At 35.2% G+C, this 15729-nt stretch overlaps 1 protein-coding gene across 1 annotated transcript in view; it reads right to left on the reverse strand.

Annotated features, from left to right (window-relative positions):
• The window catches only part of 14-3-3epsilon (tyrosine 3-monooxygenase/tryptophan 5-monooxygenase activation protein epsilon), a 63470-nt gene that overhangs the window by 46148 nt on the left and 1593 nt on the right, over positions 1 to 15729 (reverse strand). The window lies entirely within an intron of this gene.

The raw sequence follows: 15729 nt of genomic DNA on the forward strand, positions 1-15729 counted from the left end.
AAAATATGGTCATAAACAAAGATTTCTAAGATTAGAAGAGGGCGAATGTTCAGGATAAAAAAATTACGGGCACCAGTGCCATTGAACGAAATTCCTTTGTAAATACGAAATGGACACCTAATCAAAGTGCAATTCATTTGAAATCTGAACATATAATAACATCCCTTGGGCATAATAAATTATCATCGGTCCCGAGATATCATTAATTATTAATTATTACCTTCCAAAGCTGGCAAAATAACCAAGCCGTTTGAATTTATAGCGCCGAGTGTAAATTATTACAGGACGATCGGCACGCGGGAAGGACAGTGACGGTGGGCGTGGGGAGTCGAACCGCTACCTCCGCTACCCATTGCCCGTGCCCCTGCCCCTGGTGGACCGGGCGGTGCGCGGTGGTGACAAAACATCGATTAACAAACGGTACGACTGCCGCCTCGAATTCATCGGGAATTGATAGGACACGGACCAGTATGACACTGTCACACGATATGAGTGTAAACAAACGCTTAGTAATTGAAAACAAATAATAATACAGACTTTATAACTAACTTTGGTTCTTATATCCCCCAACAAAGCGGTCATCTGATTATACGAAGCATCGATAACTCTCAAACGATAAGCAAATAGGGACTAATATTTTATTTGCTCAGCTTTTCAGGTAAATTTGAACCTTCCAACGCCATTTCCTATGCGCTATGGAGTTTCGCAATATCACGTTAGTGTTTTCTGAACAAGATAAGACGAAAAATTGAACAAAAACCAGATGAAATTCGGTAAAAGCTGGATGACGATAACTACTGTTGTATGTGAAATGTTTATTATCGTATTAAAATTTTGTGAATATTTACCAAATTTCTCACATTCAGTGTTCTTTATTTATAATCTAAAATTTATAATTTAGTTCCTACAGTTCCCATATTCTCTGCGAAAATACATTTGAATTTCAAGTACCTACCTAATGCGAACGTAATATCATTTCAGTACAGTCTAATATTAAATTATTACCCGATGCCGCTTGGTTACACCCGCAGAAGCAAATCTCAGGTTAACAATAATGGAAAAGTAACGAGAAATTTACCAATCGGGCGATTATACTTTGAGGACCGAAGGTTTAATTCAAGCAATAATTTTACTGATTTGCGTAGATTCGGATAAAATTTGTGTTTCTTTGAATTATTATCGACGGGACCTTTAAACATGAAATAGATACGGTATCCGAGAAACTTCAGACCCTATTAGAATTGATAGGTTAACCATAAAAATGCGTCATATTGGTAGAATGTGCGAATCGATTGATATATTATTTAACTTAGTGCATAATGTTCAAAGGTTATTTACATTATTGATTATTTATCGTCAGGTCAGCATGGAAGAAATAATGAAAAGAAAAAAAAAGACGAAGTTTGTGTAGTTACTACAAGGCTTCGATTTTCAACATCGGTATTTCAAATATAAATAGCGAATTGAAAATGGAACTAGAAAATCCGGTACGGAGTTGTGAAAATTGCACGACGTAGGAGCTCATCGTCCGAGATTCTTGCTGCTAGAACATACATTTTTCTGCTTTTAACAATCAATAGTGAGCAGTCTATCAAATCCTTATCGACGTATTAGATTAGTTATATAAGTGGCCGGAATAATCTGCATTAGCCAAATAGCGAAGGTCTTCAAATTCAGTTCAGTTTCAGTGCCGGCAACCCGGGCGTTTATTAAGGTTGGTTCTGTACAGATGTTTTTTTTTTCATTACCCTCCTCACTAGACATAGTCTGTTCTGAGGCTGGTAATTAACAATTTATATATAAACTAAATGTTTAGTAAAAAATATTTAAAAATAATAAGAAAAAATAGAAGTAAAAAAATGAGTAATATAAAAATAGAAAAATAAGTGTAGTACTATATGTGTTGAAGAATTATGTATAAAAACATGAAATGAGTATTTCGTATTATAATAAATTGTAAAATTTTGTTAGAATTTGTGTGCAGTATGGTTTGTAAAATGCATTAGATGTTTAGAATATTTCTAATATCTGTTCTTTGTTTTATCATCAACCAGTTTACAAATCTTTTGAACACCCAATTCAAATTATTTGGTAAGACGTAAGATTTAGTTTGGGTTAGGAACATGTTGAATATGTGAGGAGCCAGGTAAGATTCATGTCTTTTAGCGAAATTTGATTTGATATACGGTACTTGTAATTGTTTGTGTAATTGCTCTCGTGTTTTGCGAGTGAGTTATGTGATGTGGTAATTTTTTTATGCAGTTTTTGTAGATGATCTTCTTTATGAATAGTTTATCAATGTCTAATAAGTTATTTTCAATCATTAGCTGTTCTGTCGGATGTTGATAAGGCTTTCTGAACATAATTCGAATTATTGATTTATGGTTAATTTTAAGGGATTTGAGATGAGTGTCTGCTGCTACTCCCCATACTGAAATACCATACATTAGAATACTTGTGACAAAGTGCAAAGTATATATTTTTTAGCTGATTTAATGACATAATATTTCGTATTGTTTTGAAGATGTATGATAGTTTCCGGATTTTTTTGTTATTAGGTTAATTTGGAGATCCCTTTTTAGATTATGGTCAACAGTTAAGCCGAGATATTTGATATTATCCGCATAATCTATTTTGTCACAAGTACAGCGTGTGTTATTTGTGGAAGTATTGGTGCAGGGGTGAAGATGTAATTGTGGGCGACTATCTGGCTGACCAGCTTTTGTTTTACTAAAAGTCAAGTATTTTGTTTTAGAAATGTTGAGTGTAAGAAGATTATTCATTAGCCATTTATTTATTTCAGTCATCCCTGCTTCTGTGTGTCTGTAGACCTTTTCCCATGATTGTGCTTTGAATAAAATTACAGTGTCATCTGCGTAACTGATTACTTTGTACTCTATTTTTCCAAGGGTTATCTCAGTTAGACTATTTATGTAGATGAGAAAAAGTATGGGACCCAAGACGCTGCCTTGCGGTACTCCATACCTGTTACCTACCTTGTCACTTTCGTGTTTATTGATTTTTACTATTTGTTGTCTATTTTCAATGTAGTTGATGAACCATTTTAGTGGTGGACCGGTTATGCCGATATTTTTGAGTTTTTGTTGTAGTAATTTATGTGAGATGGTGTCGAACACAAATGCGCTGATGCAGTTTTCAGGCGCGTTAAGGCAAAACCTCCTAGATCACAACATTCAAATCAGCCTAACTTCTAAGATAACCTCAAAAAAAAATATATTTTAAAATTAACTCAAAGATTTTAAGATGTTTTAATAAATAAGAATAAATTGCAAATAAAAGTACAGATTATTTTGTAAAATCCCATACAAGTTAGGAGGCTGCTTTGAATGAGTTTCCCGGCCTAACTAGAGCAAGTTGGAAATTATTAAACGTATCCCGCGATAAGAAATAAAAGACGGGCATTTATTATTTTCATTCACGGGCTTAGTATCTGAAAAGAGAGAATTGACTGCGCAAGCATGAGTAACGCGATTATTATTATTTGTTACACAACATGGATAAATTACAGTTTTATTATAATTAGCAGGGAGGGGGCGTTACTTTGCATTGACGTTGTGTTATACATAATCTAGATAAATAAAAATACTAATGTTCATTTATTCAAAATCTTGAATCTTCTAAAATTCTTCACAGATTGCTTTTGAAATTTTGACACAACGTTGCATTCGAATCCGTGTAAGTTTTTATATAACTATATTATACAGATGTCACCTGTTATAGGTGTAAAAAAAAATTAAAAAATGTTTTTTGAAACCATGTCACCTGTCGGAGGTAAAAGCAACACGCGCTATATATTATTAGCATCTATTTAAAAATGATATAGGTGTCACCTGATGACTTTCTGTATCTCGAGTACCGGTAGAACCGTTTAAGTCTCACAATCAATAAGATACTCCACGAGAATCTAAGATAATGTTAATCTGATAAGGAACTTTTCGTAGCAACCAAAACGATAAAAATTGTTTTTCTGATGATTACAATCGGGCACGCGATACGCTTACCCCCTCCCAATTCCTTCAAACATCTTCTGAAAAGTGCGTAGAACAATCGTTCCGAGTCTAAAACAATTTTTATACTTACCTTACCTGGTACGATTCTCTGATATAAAAATTGTACTCAACTTGAGTACGTTTCTCCTGCCTGGAACCCACATTATAATATACATGTACAAGCTGTTGAAATAATACAAAAGTTTTATAAATTAAAAAAGGGTATTCCAGCGATTATGTTGAACTACAACACTCTGTAAAATTATATGAATATGTTCAAATTGTCAGACAGAAGAATTTTCACTGAATTGGTATTTTTATATAAAATTATAAATGATTTAGTTGATAGTCCGGTATTGCGAGCGATAAGCTTCCGGATTCCACAACGCAATACTAGAAGTCTGCAGAAATTCTGTGAACAATTACCAATTCCTCTTTACCTAGAATACTAATGGAGGGAAACGATTATACCGAATCAGTGGACATCTTCAATGTACCTTTAAACAAATATAACATGTTGTTAATGAAGCAATTCAGTTATGTACAGTAAATAATGTATATTTCTTAATATTCATATGTAAAAGCCCCTAAAAAGGGCGTTAATAAATAAATAAAATCTGGCATAGCGCGTACAACATATTGTATGTCGAGGACCTAATTCTAAACGTAAATTTTAAAATATTAATCTAAAATGTTTATGTGGCACATGAAAGCTACGTACCGAAAGCAGCGCTGGTGAAGTTTCCATTTATGAAAGCTGTTCTTTTTTATTATTTTCATCTGGGAAATTTTCGCGTAAACGAAAAGCAGACGCAGCCAGCGAGGGTATTGACCAGGTATGGAGAGATGGTGAAATAATTGACAAGGATACGTTACATTGAATATTAAGTTTGCCGTTTCGTGGACCCATAGTATCAAAAGCGGATCTTATTTACAACTGCTGTAAAACCGAGGTGACGGGTTATCAATGTCTAGGCCGTATCATGGTAACTGGTAATATCCCATACCGCATGAATCATTAAAATATGTATATTTCAGATGCATTCTCAAAATAACCTGGACAGATGGTCAACTGGCGGCCGGCATAGTCCAGTGGTAACGCATTGGACTGCCATTCCGAAGGTCGCGGGTTCGAACCCGGCGTGCGCAAATAAATTTTATTTGATTGATTTGTGTTATTTCACAATTAATTAATTAAAATAATATATAGTATATTTGCGGCACGTTCCAGAGTGGAAGATACTACCAGTATCGCCCTGGTGTAAGACTACCATTCAGAATTGAAACGTTGCTCCAAATGGCTTTAGCCGTGTTTAGTGACTAGATCTGAATAGCCAGGTACTTCCCCACCTTCCTCTTTCCCTTCCCCACTTACCTTCAGCCTCACAACATCCCCCAATTGGGGATGCCATAGTCTCACTGGCTCCAGACGGGAGCAGTTGGGACTATTGTGAGGTATTGTTCTATAAATGTATCGTGAATAGCGACAAATAAAAGACCCAAGGGTTATCAACTGATAACCCAGGTGGAAGATACCCCTACTTCATGGCTTTTAAACGATTGTCAGTGGCATGAGTGGCTGCACCCTGAAGATTGCCAAGATGCGGTAAGAGAGAGACTACACGAGAAGAAGATGGAGAAAGGTGGGAGGCACATTTATGATACTGGAAGGTCCTATCTTTGGGATAGATTTTACAGAATATTTGGGATGGACCAGCTCAACGCCCAGTAAGAGCAGTACGGTTTTTATTCCGTTATAGTTGGGTTGGGGTTGGAGAGGGAGGGGGTGTGTGTTACTATGGACGGAGGCAGCAGACGTCGGAACTAAATATCCACATGTCTGGCGGGGATATTGGACAAGGGCGTGTTTCCAATTACGGGTAGGGCATTGCCATTGTTCCCTTCAAATATTTGCACAGACCCGCTGATAATACTGAACCTCAAATTGCGAGTTATTTTTATGCTATCTTCTGTCTAAGCACACACTGTAGAAAGTTTGATGGTAACTTCTAGTAAAATAGTGCGAGATTGGGTATTAGTTGATTTGAAGAGTTTCGGTAAATGTAAGTTCTCGCGATTCTTCACTTCGGAACTTTAGTATCTATATTTGAACACGCGTTGCCGTGGCCATTAATCGTGTATATGAGATTAGCCATGCTTACAATAAAGTCGCGTAAAAGGATATAAGACAGATGAATGCTAACGCAGAGACGAAATATATATATATTTCATTATCACTGTCACTATCTTTAAAGTATGAAATCAATGAACGGGCGAAATTTGTGCACATCTACAAAATAAAGCACTTAGGAAATCAATCCTCGTCGTGAATTATTCAAGAGCGATTCTGCATGACCGTAGCGCTATATCCACAAGGGTTGAAGTGTTTGGTAATAAACGTGAATATATTCCAAGAAAATCCCTACTGTTTACTTCTCACACTTGCCCATAACCGGGGAGATATCCCCGCAATGCGCAAGATGTTTTCTTGACTTCGCAATGATGTATACCGTTTCATTATTTTATATGAAAACACGGAAATACATTGTATTAATTAATAAGAGATAAACAATTTATTTTAAATAGCGGAACAACTAACGATAGTTCAGACACGTTATTGTGAGGTTTAATGCTACTTGCATTCTGTATCAGAAGTATTATACTGTAGTAATAACATTACCACAGGTGAGATGTTTCGAGGAAATAATGATACACATTCCACTAACTAACATTAAAAACAATTATTTTTTCGATTTGGATTTAACTATGTTAAAAATAGGGTTAACTCGATCAAATACCTGAATAACTACAGGCTGTAACCACGACCTTATTTATATAACGAATGAAAACGACAGAACCTTACTAAAAATATTAATTTTTCTTCGCAAATTGTTTTACTTTATGTAAATACTGCGTGTGAAGCGTAATTTTAAAGTTATTTAATTATAATTCTGTTACGTTGCACGATCTTCATATTTACTCTACGGCAACACTCACTATTATTATTACTAGATCTATAACTATTGCCAATGTTAATGACTCGCTAAAGGTACAAACAATAGGTCACCGACCCTATTTTTAATCTGGCTTGGTTGCCAAAAATGCTAAAAATTCATAACAATTCCTCTTGCCGATATTTCGCCCGAGTCGGAAGTTGGCATAGTATCAAAAATTCGCCGTACAATGCTTATCACTTTCATTAGGACGACTTGCATAGTACCTGCGAACATGGGCGGTAAATATTCAAGAATGTCGCTGTAGTGGGAGTTCATACATCACTGTGTCGAGCACTTGTCACAATATTGTCAATAGAAAATTATAAAGGTGTTCCAATGAATGCCCGACGTTAACTAGAGCAAGTACGTGACATTGAACCACATTCAGAGGGGAATAAAAAGAGTTGAAGGGAAGCTAGTCCTCTCAATCCTGGAAATAAACGGACTGCTTGTAGCAGGCGACCTCGACAGCTACAAGCAGTGGATGGATACACATCTGCAGTGATTTCATTCATAGACGGAGAAAACATGAGAAAGGCTTTCTTTACAAAGATACCGTTAAAAATATGACACGTGTTAACGCAGGTGGCCTTGTCCGAATAAATATAATGGACGAGATGCGAAAATATTATTATTTGTAAGAACACGTGTTCCGATTTCCTCATAATATCTTCATGCTTTACTGATAGTTTGTTATGAAACTTTTCAATCATTCTTTATATGCCTCCAGTCCCGTTTTTAACAGGAAAACTAATAATTTGCCCAGATTTTTAATAAATTAACAAAATTTCAGTAAGATTTCTCAGTGCAGAAAAAACGAGTACCGTGTATTTTGCAGTAACTACTTGAATCTGCCGATATCGAAGGGCTTTTGACTGTTATATAACAAGTCGTTTTTACTGAGTTATAATCAAATCTTTTTTACCGTAGCCAGTGGAACTATGATATATGTTCCTATTTTGGGAAGTATAATGAGGAATTCGTGATCTAATAGCATTTGACCTTTAATGACAGTAGAAATAGTATTTGAATAATGCTATATCTCAGAAATAGTTATTGTAGATTCTTGTCACAGTAGTCTAATCGAAAAGTTTTACTTCTGGCCAAGTATTTTCCATGGTCAGGTAATTAACTATTCACGATAATTAACGGGACCGCGACAGACAGACAAACAGAGGCGCGCCGGTGAATTTACAACTATGTGAAAGTTGGATATCCTTATTAGCTAATGCGTTACAAAGGCTCCCCTTTAAAGAAAGAAAATAACTAACCGATGAAAACTGAGAATTTATCATGGTAGCCATAATTATCTTCAGCCTGAAAATATGAAAACTGCAAAAACAGGGTGCGCCAACTTCGGGAGGTAAGAACTTTTTTCGAAATTCTAATTTTTATTTTTCCTTAGAAGAATATTTATTTTCTCATACAAACAATTCAACTGTTTTTCTTATAAACTACCTTAAAACATTGGATTTTTTAAATTGATTTATCTTTTTTACTTCTAAAATCATGTAGAATCACCCCCGCACTTTATCCCCGGACAGGTTGTCCGAAACCTCAACTGTTTCTATAAATCTAAATGGCAAAAACTCCTAACCGTATCTCTTCCACTCACCGCTTTATTCAACCTCTTAACATCTGGATAGCCATTTGACTAATCCTTTTTCACTCCGGGCAGTTGGGACTCTTTCTCAGGAAAAAAAAACCGAATGACATTATTCGTTGGTAAAATATCATTTTAAAAAGACTTTCAGATTGAAGCTTACAATTATTATATGAAAATAAGAAAGAGCTCAAAAGATTTACGGTTCGCGATTGTCAAAAGTTAATTATGAAGTTATTATTTATACAACATGACATTACTATTTTTACCGAGGATCACGTTTTAATGATGGTTTATTTTAAAGTAAAGACTATCAAACAACGGGGAGAGTATTCATTTTAATTATATAAAAAAAATACATAGATTAAAAGGCCTGTGCTGTCATTAATAAAATTTTTATTATTTTATTTATTAGATGGCTTCTTTTAGTGGTGTCAATAATCTTCAAATCATTCATATTCATACGATTGTTTTTTTAAAGTAATATGTACATTTGTTCAGCTTCGCCTCGCATTACCCGAGAACTCTCGAATTATAATCGGTGGTTAAACAGGTAGATTGACGTGTTTTGTGTTTATATTTCGCAAATGATAACGTGTCAGCGTTGAGCAACTCAAGTAAGTAAGCAAGCAAGCAACCCGAGGAAGCAAGTTCAATGAGCAAAGGCGGTGTCACCGAAAACATGAAAAGGCTATAGAAAATGTCAGGGAGTATACCAAATCGCTTGACTTGCAGTTTGGGTGGGATTTGTTGGGGAAAAGGGTAATCGTTTCAAAATAAATAGTACGCTGAAAATTCCCATTTTCCCCGTGTGTGACAACCCTGATTAGGCTTTATGTGCTCGAACGTGAATGCACCTTCAATTTGCTTTGTCACAGAGAACCTAGTCATCGAAAGTTCTGTGGCTTGGAAGTAATAGAATGGCAGAATCGGATGACCCGTTTGAAGGCTGCTGGGTTGACTCAAAGTTACCCTAGCGATGAAAACTACAAGCTTGTCTGATGTTATTAACTGGACTAGTGAGGGAATGGCAAACACGAAATAGCAGTGTTCGAAACTTTATTTCGAATTTCCAAAAAACACGACGAAAATTTGTCAACATAAAAAGACGATCGAATTTTTTGTTCTGTAAAATAGAACAATGCTGTTGTCTCGGATCGCTGTTTCCAAACATTCTTCGATTATCGACTACAAATTATTGCGCTTATTTATTTGAACGAATTTGGATCAACTAACAGAAAATAGACAACGTAACCACCACAAAATGATGAATAACCATGAACAAGGCAACAATATTCGTCGGACTTCTTAATCTGCTTTTGAATATATCGTAATTTTATGCAATATCCCCTTGGGCGGGGTTACCAAAAAATAAACTCTAGTATTCGGAGATTATGAATCATGGTCCAACCCCTTTCAGCGCTGCCACCCTCCCAACATACAAAAGGACGAAATGACGTCATCCACCCCCATAGTTAAGCGACGGGTTCGAATACAAAAATTCCCAACGTAATGGAAGTGGGGAGGGGGGGGGGGGTGTTAGAATGTAATTACGTATTATTATTAAGGTTATTTTCCATTTGTTAGTTCTTTTGGGAAGTTTTGTTTGGTAGGCAAAATTAAACTCGAGAGATAAGACAGGTATGATTCTAAACGCAGGTACAAGGATCTATGAAAAAGAGGGGAGTCAACATGAAAACTCTCTATAGGCCAGATTAGAAAAGAATCTCACTGTTTCTGATGTAACTTAATATTCCCTTTGTTTTTAGCGAATCGTACGTTATTCTAGAACACTTAGGACGGGTTGTTTCGGAAAATTTGAACAAATCATCAAATTTCAACGTTCATTTTCGGATTCTGTGAAAGTCCTATTCAAGTTCTGTTACTATATCATTGTAGGCTAGTTGCTTGAGAAAACTGAAATAAAAACACAACTCGAAAAAATCTTTCACAGAACTTGAAAATGAACGTTGAAATTTGATGAATTGTTCAAATTCTCCGAAACAACCCGTCCTTAGGCACAACCTCGTAAAAGCATACATATATCTATTTCACAAGAGTGGGAATTCTTTTTCAGAAATTTGAACAGAAATAACAGAAATAACAAAAATACGAAAATAAATATATAACGAAGCGAGTGCTGCTCTTAATTTGCCTAAACACTGTCCATCATCTATTATTGACGTTTATGTTCCAAATGCGGATTTACATATAGAATTTACGTTAGCAGCATCCACGGCATTCTCAACTCCGCGTAAAGTACGGTTACGTCCGTTTCACCCGAGCAATTTCAGATAACTTTGGGTCTAATACTGACGGCCTTGGTCTGCTCAAAATCACGTACGAAATACCATGGAAACTTTATTTCGGCCAATTTAACTAGTGGTATATGTAACGAGTCCACCCAATAATAATTACAGAGGACTGACCGAAATAATTACTACTTATTCGAATTAACAATCAATCCAATCTGGCAAACGAAACTCTTCATCGCGGTTAACAATTTAATCTCCCGATATTATGTATCTCTAAATGGTATAACACAAAGTCGCTATCCGCGTCTGTCTGTTTGTGCGCTTAGTTCTTTTAAACTATGTAACGAATTTTGATAGGGTAATCACTACCATTAATTTCTTCCGGTAGGTTTATATATACACGGTGTCCGGAAACTCGTAGTACAAGCGGGAAACTGGAGAATCTACACCACATGGGGAACCCAAAAAAACATAAAGTTTTTTGATTTTAGCATTTTCAAAAAAAAAAAAAACCAAAAAAATATATTTTTCGGCTATTTTAGGGTTAAAGTTTTTTCTGGTGTTTAGGGTTGAATAACAGATGTTTTAACCCTGCAGAGCAGAAATATTTTATGATTACACCGGGTTAAATGAAGGGTGATTTCAAAATAATGCTTCAAATCCGAGTTTCTTCATTTGTTTTACTTTCAAACAGTTTTAATTAGTTGGGTACTTTGATTTTCAGTAATAATTTATAAGAATTTGATTAAAAAAAAAAAAAAAAAAAATACAACTTCAAACTCGATTTACTCGATAACGAAAGCTCAAATAAAAAAAATATATATGTACTACAAAATCGACTCCAAATGTGATGTAGATTCACCAGTTTCCCGCTTGTACTACGAGTTTCCGGACACCTTGTATATATCATACGTGCATATTACATTTATAGAGAAAAGACGATGTTTTGTAATCAAGTCACAAAACAATATTTTTGGGCGCTTATTAAATTAGCTAAAACTTATGATATACATCACAATAATGTTCTACTGAATTGTATATCTTGAACAGGCCTACAGAAAAGTCCTTGATGGTATATGTCTATCTCCTAAGGATAACCCCCAGTAACGCCGGGTACGTGTAAGCTAGTTTTATAATAATCTATACCACAAGCTTGGTATCAAACAAAACCACAAGTGTGGTATGGAGTCAGATTGTTAAATAAATTACATCATTCAATTAGGCGTATTTTGCATCGCAAGCATAAATTCTATCGGGGGGCAGTCAGTTTTTCGATATAATTTTGCGATTTCGACTCAAAATTGGGTTATCTTCAGAATTCACATTCAATTTGATAAACCGACATTGAACCTTAGAAGCAAGCAACAGAATTAATAAATGAAAAGTGTCTTAAATCATAATTACAAGGTAAGTTAGGAGGACTAAAAAATTGGACTCTTTCTTTGTACTGAGCTCGCTTCCTTACCGCAAACCATTATAGAAGCAACACAAAACAGGTTTCAAATTTCCTTGATAATAGCAGTTATCCTTTCAGCCAATAATTACCCCAAATAAGGGCCTAAGATCAACTTTCAATGTAATATGAGTAATTACAACAACAACAAAAAACAGAACAATCTAAAGAAAGTATAATTTTCAACCATTTTAGCGAACTTTAAAGTATCAAAGAGTACATTAACAAAATAATTATTTATACAATTTTCACCCTGAATACATCAAAACGAGAAAGAAAGACTGGGTAATTCATTCGGCAATAATTATGATTTGGTTTCATAAATATTAAGACGTTACCATAAAACGCAGGAAACAGCGTATTTGTATAAATCGTAGTCTTGAACTTAACCTATCGCTAAAAATATAATCACGTATACCCCAACGGAAGGCTAGCGGTTAGTGCTAACAATGACCAATTACACAAATAATTGACTGATTGCTTTATTTAACTATCGACAGCAAAGATAACCGAGGCCATTAGTGAGGCACTGCACTGTTTGCCTCAATTATTTACATTTACCGAGGGCATTTAACTATGAACATTGAAGTGATAGTCAAAGGATTTTGTTAAAATTAAATATTCTGAAAACAAAACTGCCGATCTAGGGAAAAAGTTTGAAATTTCAGAGTTATTTCTTGTATGCGGTAAAACAAAGTATGAAAAGAACGCAAGGCCAGTATAAGCGTAAAGAAATTTAACCTTATTTGGTTTGGACACGTACAGCGATTGGACGAAGAAAGGAGTGTGGTCAAGAGAATTTATGACGCATAAGTTGATGGAAGACATGGCACGATAATGTGAATCATATTAACACGGCATAATACTCCAAAAATAAATCATAATTGATTCTGGTGATGAAGGCGAAATTATAAAAAAAGTACGTATGAATGTGGATGAAGTGGGGCTTTTTTACCGAGAGTTATTCGCCTCATAAAATAGAATGGCAATAATAATCAATCTATAAGACTTTATATAATGTGATTAAACTGCTCGTGACGGGTGGTGTACAATTTCCGAAAGAAAAAAAAGCAATATTCATTATTAAAAAAAAAAGCAATTTAAATTAACAAAATGTAAAAAATACTAAAAATAAAATAAATAAATAAAATAAATAAAAATAATAAATAAAAATAATAAATAAAAATAATAAATAAAAATAAATAAATAAAAATGAACAACTAACAATTTGTAGGCTTTTAAGATAGTTAAAATACATTTAAATTAAAATAAAAACTATAGCAGACTTAAGATCATGCGACGACCAGTGTTTTTTGATATAGTGTCCTCTGCGTGCAGTTCTATCTTTTATAAGCATAAACTTTTTAATATAAGTGTGTTTGTCGGAAGTGACTTGCAAGGTAAGTATGTTTTGGTATCTTTTCTAAATAACAAATGTAGATCCTAGGAAATAAATTGTACAGCGCCCTTGAGGTGATTTTTCACAAAAACGGCGCTCTACAAATTATCCAATTATTATTATTATCAACGTTCTAAGAGTTGGTGAAAATAGTAACAGTATGTAAACAACTGAACGAAATTTTAATTGCAATTGATGCTAAATTTCAAACTGACTTGCCAACTTGGCTTCAAAATTCTTCATGTAAATGGAAAAAATAATCAATATTAGCACTAAGACTTTCAGAGCGTTGAATTTGGGTGGGGGACATTGGAGCACCAAGTGCAATACGCTTTCGGGACACGTATGGATGCGAATGAGGCAACCAGTGTGTGCAAAAACGTAGTTTTATGGAGTTCCATCTTGAGTCGAAGTAGGGCTAGTGATAGTGACTCCTTTTACAAGGATTTGGGTTTTGGTACAATAAATGTAAGGCAATAAAAACCCTCCTTCCTTGGACCTTTTATATTTGGGAGAGCAGCTGCTTATACAACCTTTTTGCACCTTTCTAGAACACCATTCAGAACGAAAAAATGTTGAAAAAGAGTAAAGTTTCGGCGAATTTCTAATATGAGAGAAACATTATTTACACGGCAATTCGCACCTCTGCGAAACGCTATTGACCATGGACAACATAACCCAAGAGACAAGCCACTTTACAAAAAAACTGTGTTTGAATATAAACCAGTAATGGCGTTAGGCCTGGTCTCGTGGGATGGACAAGCTACAAAGAACCTGAGAAAAAACCAACTAGAACCATCGATTGATTCATCGAGATACAACATAGTAATATTTGAGTCAGAATATTATTTGCAATAGCATTTTTTTCTGTTGGTCATGGCCATTGTAAAATATGATCAGAATTAACAAAGATGTAAGATAAACCAATCATAGAGACAGAAGTCTTAGAAATGTGGATATTATATAAGAACAACTTTTTATTTTACAAGAGTGTACAATATCATTTACGCTAGGAATTCGCCGGTGCTGTGAAGTAGATTTTATAAGGACGAGTTGGTTAATTTTAACGAGGAAGACTTAAATTGATATAAGTATGTATATAGTTTTTAATATGAATACCGCACAAGAGTCCCAACTGCTCCCAAACAGTCTATGGCAGGGGTCTCCAAACTTTTCAGCCGGAGGGCCACATTGACTACTCCAGTGAGTTCAGAGGGCCAAAACCGTTTTAATTTCTAGACACCCATATTTTCTGTCCTAGGGAGGGGGGGGGGGTAGACAACAGAATTTTCAGGGATGAAAATATAGCTTTAGATAACGTAGCTTTGAAGATAATTTTTGATACTCGTTTCTCAGACCTTGATATCATTGCGAATCAAATAAAGATTTTTCAAAAAAATCCTCTCGATATATTCGCGCGATACTTGTGGACGCAATGTATTGGTGCCAAGTACCTCGCCAACGAGCATATTTATTTATTCGCACGAAAAAATTCGCGGAGTTTTCGCCCCTTCTTAGCAAGGTCTTAGCCATTAGCTGTCGCGGGTCCTTGATGACACTGGTCATAAGATGTCGCGGGCCGGATGGAAAACACTGGCGGGCCGGATACGGCCCGCGGGCCGTAGTTTGGAGACCCCTGGTCTATGGCATCCCCAATTGGGGTATGTTGGAAGGTGGGGGAGTACCTGCCTATTCAGATCTGGTCACCAAATACAGCTAAAGCAATTGCAAGCAATGTTACAATTTTGAAAAGTGGTCTTACACTAGGGCAATACTGAATACAAAATAAAATAAAAAAACTAATGTTATAAAATAATATGAAGATTTTTTGTATAATTACGATCCCGTACCTATGTACTAATATGGACTAACCTGATGATAGACAATATCCGATAGGACATGGCGCCAGAAGAATGATATATAAAATATATTATACAGGTGTTTTCGAAACACTAGTCAATTGCGGTAACATTATTTAATTTTTAAAAGCAATCTGTTCTTTATTTCACCCAC

This window comes from Hesperophylax consimilis, chromosome 22 (genome assembly GCF_061612785.1).
Source record: "Hesperophylax consimilis isolate HC1 chromosome 22, BYU_Hcon_1.0, whole genome shotgun sequence".
Classification (NCBI taxonomy): Eukaryota; Metazoa; Arthropoda; class Insecta; order Trichoptera; family Limnephilidae; genus Hesperophylax; species Hesperophylax consimilis.